Source organism: Hydra vulgaris, chromosome 15, assembly GCF_038396675.1.
Source record: "Hydra vulgaris chromosome 15, alternate assembly HydraT2T_AEP".
NCBI lineage: Eukaryota > Metazoa > Cnidaria > Hydrozoa > Anthoathecata > Hydridae > Hydra > Hydra vulgaris.
This window is the reverse complement of record NC_088934.1, coordinates 20,699,604-20,707,263: the sequence shown is the minus strand read 5'-3', so window position 1 is coordinate 20,707,263 and position 7,660 is coordinate 20,699,604. Positions and strand designations below refer to the sequence as shown.

Sequence of the window (7,660 nt, the reverse complement as noted above, 5' to 3'; positions counted from 1 at the left end):
AGAGGACAGTTTTTAGAAAGAATACAGTTTCATAGCTTGCTTATTAGGTCATGTTGATATCAAAAATAGTTTTGACTTGATGAAAAAACGCTGATCACACATATATTAAACACAAAAATCAAATATTGCTTAATCGTCAAAAGAAAGGTCTAATAAAATATGATGAAAATGTAACATTTTTATGAAAATAAACATTATTATGCACAACTTCTCAGAAACGTAACAGGCATTCTTTTTGACATAAGCAAAATAAAGGAAACTGTTTTACTAACGCGTGGTATGTTTTTGTCATATTAGATAACATTTTTCAAAGGGAAATGTTAAAAAACGGTTGTGCCTCCATATGCGGTTATGCCCCCACTTCACCTATATAATTTAAAAAGATTTAGAATGATAAAAAATAAAAGAAGCAACCGAAACGCTTACTCGTTTAACTTCTTTGTTGTATACGACTTTAGAATACGGCCAAGAGTCGTTTTAAGGTTGTCGCACAGTGTGACTCATTGTGCGACAACCTTAAAACGGCTTTACAAAACAACAAAAATTAAATAACTATCATATGTAAACATGTGATACATCAATACTGTCGCATTTTGGGTCAAAAATATTTAAATTTGCTATTAAAAATAACGCGTACCTATGACACGCACAACGCGCGTTTACGAGTGTACCATTTACGCGCGCAAAATTTGATTTAAATAAAAAAAATCGGGTTCCTTGACCCAAAATACCTTATAAAAGAATACCACATATTTTTTAATGTCAATATTTCTTGTGTCTAAAACTACACACGCGTATACGTGTTAAAGTCTTTTACGCGCACAAAGACTGACTTAATTTAAAATAAAAAATTATTTAAATCAAAACATTTACTAATTAAAAAGAAAAATTGGTTCAATAAATATTTTAATATTATAATAATATTAAAATATATTAAATACAAAGTAAATATTTATCTTATCTAATTTTTCTTTCAAGAAAACAAAAAAAGAAAACCTAATACTAATAAAAAAGTTTTATTTCATTATTACAGCATTAACAAAGATAAAACTTCAGGGGTAAGTGTTTTTCCATTTTCAACCTTGTATTTTTTGAAACAAATGTTTGATATTACAGGATCACTTGATACTGTAATACCAAACACTAATTTGATATTGTTCATCAGAAAGGTCACACTGAATTTTTATGCTCAAGGGATCTTCGGTTTTCATTTTTATTGGAGAATTTATAATTTTTTATTGGAAAAGTGTCTTTAAACACTAAATAAACTTTTATTCAATGTTTATAGACACTTTGACTGGAGGCACTATCAAAACCACCTTTAAAGTGAAGTAGACCTTTAAACCTCCCCCCAATTTCAGCAAAAGTTCTCATAGAGTCTTGGCATTCCGTAATAGTTAATATCCTTGTCAGAGTATGATTAAACATACCCTGTAGAGGAGTTGAAGTAGATGTTTCTGTCAGAATTAAACCCTCAAGATAACATTTGTGTCTCTCATTCTTAATTTCATGACTTAAAGGATAAATATTATGTATTATCGATTAATTTCTAATAATTTGATACTGTTTATCAAAAAGGTCACAATGAATTTTTATGCTCAAGGGATCTTATTACCTTAGATCTTCTACTTCTATCACCTAAATCTTCCCAGTTCTTGCACGTTCTACCTGGACTTGCTGCAAAGTTATTTTTGTCAACAGTTACATCTTTGTCCAACCAAGTTCACTCGTGTTCTAAAAGTCTGGAGAAGGTTCTTGAATGTTTCCGCTACTTTATACTTAAGTTTTAATTAAAAACAGAAAAAAAATACAAAAAAAAAACGAAGTATTTAAAAGGTCTTACTTTAATTGGGGCAAATAATTTTTATTTTTTTTGTCTTCATATATACCTATTAATGGGAAAATATTAACACTACCATGGAATCTAGTGGAATCTTTTAGTTTTTAAACTTAACTCATAATTAAACTAATTTAAAATATCAATTTATGACGCATTTACGAGATCTCAGTAATGAAAATCTATAATTAAAATTTATTGTCAAAAATGTTGTTAATAGTTACCAAACATCTTAAACATATGACTTCAAAATAAATTTTGAACTGTTTTTAACCATGAGTAACACTAAAGTGAGACTTTTTTGAACGAGTTTTCCGATAAATAAAATAAATAAGTCTCGGAAAAAGGCGTATAAATTGGTGAAATCTTTAAAGTTAAATTTTTAAATCACAAAAAAATTAATTGTCTTTTAATGGTATTTAGTTACATTATAATTTAATTAATTATTTTCTAGCAATAGTTTTTTATGGGGTTTCTTTTGTCGTTTTTAGGGATTTTGACTCACTGTGCATCGTAGGCTTCAGGCACTTTTGTATATCTGTTTATATTATAGACTATTATGCAGAATATATACCCTGACAGAATTAAGAAAGTGATTTTTAATGGGTAGACAATTTGGAGATAAGATAAGATATGCACACAAGGAATATTTTTTGAGAAATTGACAAATGAAGAAGTTTTCAAGAGAGATTGGCTTAATTATTCTCCTTCAACGGGTAAAGTGGTTAGTTATATTTACAAGTTATTTGGTTGCAAATATATAAAAAATTTATAAAATTTCTTGCTAAAAGAGGATTTGAAAAGATAAAAGAAAATTGAAAGATGAAGAGGGTTTTCTTTTATTATTAGCTTTTCATTAAAAAGATTTCATGACAAAGTTTTGGATGAGGATAATATTGATACCAGTTAAAATTTAAATGTAAATGAAAATTTCCGTATCCATTCTTTCTATGTGATCATAGACAGGCTTATAATTGTGATAGAAAAACGGCGAGCAGCTTGCGCAGGATTACATTACAATTTCAGTTTTCTTCTTGGCAGATCATTGTTAAGTGATGAAAAAGTTTCTAAAGCAAATAAATGTACTAAAATATATTTATCAGATCTGGAAGAGGCTGCCCAGTAAACATTAAACAGTTGGTAAGTAGTTGGCCCGATCCTAATAACCAACTTTTAGCTACAGTTGGGCCAACAGTCGGCTATTTAGTTGGTACCGTGAAAAAAACGTAACGCTTTTACCAACACTTAGCCAACTGTTTTATAAACTGTTGGTACCATTAACAGCCCAACAGTAATAAAACATTTGGTACCATTACCGGCCCAACTAAATGACTTTTTTCGCGATTTTTTAAATTCGCTTTTGCACTTTAATTGAAAGTGCAAATGTTATGAATAATTAAATCATTAATAACAAAAACACAATAACTTGATATATTATCTAAAAAACCAAATACAAATTTATCTATAAATAATATTTTAACTTTGACTCCCTATCAGCAATGTCATTGCTTATAGTTAACGAGATAAAGACCGCATTAACATCAGTTAAGTTCTTTTTAAAATCTGTCACAACACAGGTAACAGAGAAAGAAAGTCAAGTAAAGCCTGCAAATACCTAAAAAAAGAAATGAAAAAAAAAATTACAGTCTTTAATAACAAAAGTATTATTTGCATTTTATTCTTAGTAGAATTAGGATAATAATATAACAGAAAATATAAAGAATAAAAAATACCTATGACAACATAGGTCTATCAACACAAAACACAGTAACAATAGCGCATAGCATAAAATATTTGTAAGCACATATTACTGTGTCTCCAGAGTAATTAAAAAAGAAAAGATTATAAAAAGGCTAGACAACACAATGTAATAACACTGGCAAATAACACCACAACCTAATAAGATATTTTATTAACTAAAATACTTGGACTAAAAAGATTTTATTTATTACAATATTTGAACAACTGAGGGACAACTATAGTTCAACTATTTGAACAATTATACTATAAAATAGCAAGCAACTCGTAAAATATTTCTTTTTAATGGTCATTATCAATTGTGGCATTAAGAAATACGTAAGAGCTCAGTAGTTACTTAAGTTTTATTAATTCTCCCTCTCATCTCAAAGAGAGGGAGAGAAAGAAAGTGTTTCAAAAGCAGCATGTTAAAAAAAGTAAAAAAACACGTAATAAATAGTAGTAACTGGTTTTATTATGTTACTAGTAAACAAAACTATTTTTACCTTGATTTAATTTCCAGCATTTCTTAATTAAGCTCAAGCTTCTCTCTAACTGTCGACTAATGATTCATAGAGTAAATTTCACATATTAAATTTACAAAATTAAAACCATGTTTCAACAGTAAGCAAACTAATCAAGTTATGACAAAGGCAACTAAAAAAAAAAAATATGTTTGAAATTATAAAAAATTTAAAATCATTTAAATTTAAAACTGTTATTAATTGTTATTATAAATAGAAAAATTCATACTTTGCTTTGTTCTAAATTGTCTAAAGTAAAATCAAATTAACAGACATTAACACTGCTTGACACTGAATTCTGGCAAGTAAGTTTTCTGCTTGCTGAGCAGCATTTCTTAAATTTCAACAATTATTAATTTCATCTATCTCTTCCACTTGACAACAACTATTTTCAAGTTGCCTATAGCATTTACATAAACAACTTCTTTGAGCCTAATATTATCCACTTCAATTTAACTGTTATCATTAAACATATTACCAATAATATTACTATTATTACAACTGAATAATAAAAAAATGTAAAAGAATCTTACAAACTGTGATCTTTTCTATTTACTATATTTAAACTTAAGACTATATTTAAACTTAAGATTTATTGAAATCCATAAATTTTTATGTTTATATACATAAGTCGTTTATCAAAAATATTATACAATATTTATTTACATCAATTATTTTTAATTTAACAAAGAATCAAGACTACAATGCACAAAATTATTTGAGTAAGTGATCAACGAATCAGTTTTCTATGTTAAACACATAAAATATATATCTAATATAAAATAAATCCAGTATAAAATTAAAAAAAAAAAAGTAAACTTACTCAAATCAATACCAGTTATACTGTGTGAAGTGACTAAAAAACACTTCAGTTCTTTCCAATTGTTAAAAAAATAGTTTTCAGCTCTTTCCAATTGCACTAAAAAATAAAACAAAACTTGCTTAGCTTAGTTGCCTAGTTCTTAAGAATCTGAAAACAAATAAGTAAATTAAATTAAGAACAAACATACATTTATTTATTAAAACTACTATATTTAAACAAATTGAATTAAATGAAGAACAACATTAATTTTCCTTAAAGGCTGAGAAAAATTTTTCAGCTCAAATTTGCTTGCAGACCTTTCTTGTAAAACTATATATACATATGTCATTTTTAAGTAGTTTCTAGAAAAACCTAGAAACTACTTAAAAATGACATATGTAACATTGAAGTTTAGACGCTTACTGGACTAATTATTATTAGATGTTATTAAAAAATTCATACAAATTTACAATACTGTGTTCTTCACTATCGCATAAATTCATCATATGATAAATCTGAAATGACAAATAAGTAAATACAAAGAAAAACATCATATGAATCGAAAATAATGTATTGATAGATTATTCTCAATGACAATAAGGGCATAGAAGTAGTCGTTTAGGGCTAAAAATAATACCATATAAGCTATATCTACATTTATAGATTCAGTCACTCTCAAACAAAAAATGCATACATATAAATTATTATATTATAACATATATATATATATATATATATACATATATATGTTATAATATAATTATTATATTATAACATATATATATATATATATATATATATATATATATATATATATATATATATATATATATATATATATATATATACACACACATATACATACAGAAATCACATGTAAACATACTACTATATATGCACATATGCATTTTAACTGTATTTTAACTCTTATTAATAGTTAAAATAGAGCTAAAATGTCTAATACAAATACAACAAAGGTGCTATCATAAAATTAAATTAAAAACTCTAACAAATGTCAAAATTTATATCTGTGTAACTAATTTATGTGTAACTAATGGATAAAAGTAAAATATTTGTATTTACCAGCGTAATAGTTATATTAAAAGGTGAAGGAGAGTTTGAGTTTAAAAGTTTAATTAAAAGGTAAAAAAGCGTTTGAAAGAAGAAAAAAAAGATAAATTGCTTCAAATTAAACTAACTCTATTCACTTAGACCATGCGAATAAACATTTACATAAAATATAATTATAAGTACATTTATAAAACTTACATTTTGAATTTTTTTTTTTCTTTTTCTCTATATTTTTATTCCCTCAATAAAAAAATGATAACAAAAATGTAATTAACTTTTTTTGTAGGCCTACGAACAATTAGGGCCTTTTTATAATAATTAGAGTCTGTATGCCCCTTTGGGTATATGATACTAGTTGTAAAGGCTTATGTACAGTCGTGCAGTCTTCAGGTTGGAGACTGCACGACTAATGAAACTTATTAGGGTCCAGCTCCTCATTGCTGGAGAGGGTACAGAGGGTAAAGTAAAACCTCTTCATCAGATCATAATCAATACCTATAATCTCTGCTGACGTTTTGTACGTCCAAAAAAACCACCTAGCAGAATTGCTATCATTAGGGTTTCCAGATCTTCATGACTTTGAAACATCAACGTTGACACCAGGGCCTAACGCTACTTGAACTTTTTTTTAAGCTTAAGTGAGTAGAGCTTTTTAAGCATAAGAGCATCCGTAGTGCAGTGGTTAATGCGATTGCATCAGAAGCTAAAGATCCGTGGTTAGTCACCTCTTTGTACACAATAAGAAAGGAGGCGCGGACTTCTTTTAAATGGTCTTCCGCGGTGCGCTGTGATAAGGTCATGAGAACTTCTTGAGGCACCGAAAACTAAATAAAAAAGTAGTCCCTTATCTCCTCTCCATGTCATCCACTTTTTAAAATCCAGCCTGTTGGCAATGTAAAGGAAGCACTCCTAGCTCTTTATCCAATAATGAAGAATGGACAGGCCATGTTTAAATTTAATATCTGGAAGATCAGCTAAAGCTCCACAAACCTTCTGCAGGACATTTAGGATGGAGCTGGTCATCCCGTAGATGTTGAAACAAATAGTTGCGTCAAACACTTCACTAAGAACAATGGCATTTTTTTTTAGCAACAATGATCTCCTCCAGCTCGTGGTAGATCATGAATTCATCAAACCTGAAATTCTTTAAAAAAGGTACTCTCCTCTTTTACGGCATCTTTACTGTCCTTTATGTATTGAAATCTTATTGGCTTGCAAGATAGTGTGATGGAGTGTTTTGGGTTTGTCAAGACAACATCTTTTGTCTCTTTACTCCGGATCTGTATGGGAACATGGCAGATGAGGAACAAAAACTCTTTTACTGCTATGCTGGCTAACCCAAAATCCTCAGATACTATCTGCTTATAAACAGACTGTCCAGTGCAACCATAAAAATACCCTTCTTTATTACCTGCCTAGCCATATGATTGAGAAATTCCTCAAAGTCAACTGGGGCATTATAATCTACTGATATGATTTCATCTTTTACAGGTGAGTCTAGCATACAATTTTTCTACTCCTCTCAAACATAATTGTAGCGGGGTACAGTTTACTGTCATTTCTCATGAAACTTTATCTCATAATTAGTAATCCAACTTTGAAATCCTAAATATAAAAGAGTTATTAAAAGTTATTAAATAAACAAATTAAAACATCTATTTTTTTTTCTGTACCCTAACGCAATGTCCA

The 7,660-nt window shown here is 28.2% G+C and overlaps 1 long non-coding RNA gene across 1 annotated transcript; it reads right to left on the bottom strand.

The window, feature by feature from the left end:
- Window positions 1–3,247: 3,247 nt before the first annotated feature.
- On the bottom strand, window positions 3,248–4,225 carry LOC136091305 (uncharacterized). Its single transcript, XR_010643891.1, has 2 exons — window positions 4,081–4,225; window positions 3,248–3,452 (listed from the first exon to the last, which is right to left on the bottom strand). It is a non-coding gene; the product is annotated as an uncharacterized LOC136091305 (long non-coding RNA).
- Between the last annotated feature and the right edge of the window lie 3,435 nt (window positions 4,226–7,660).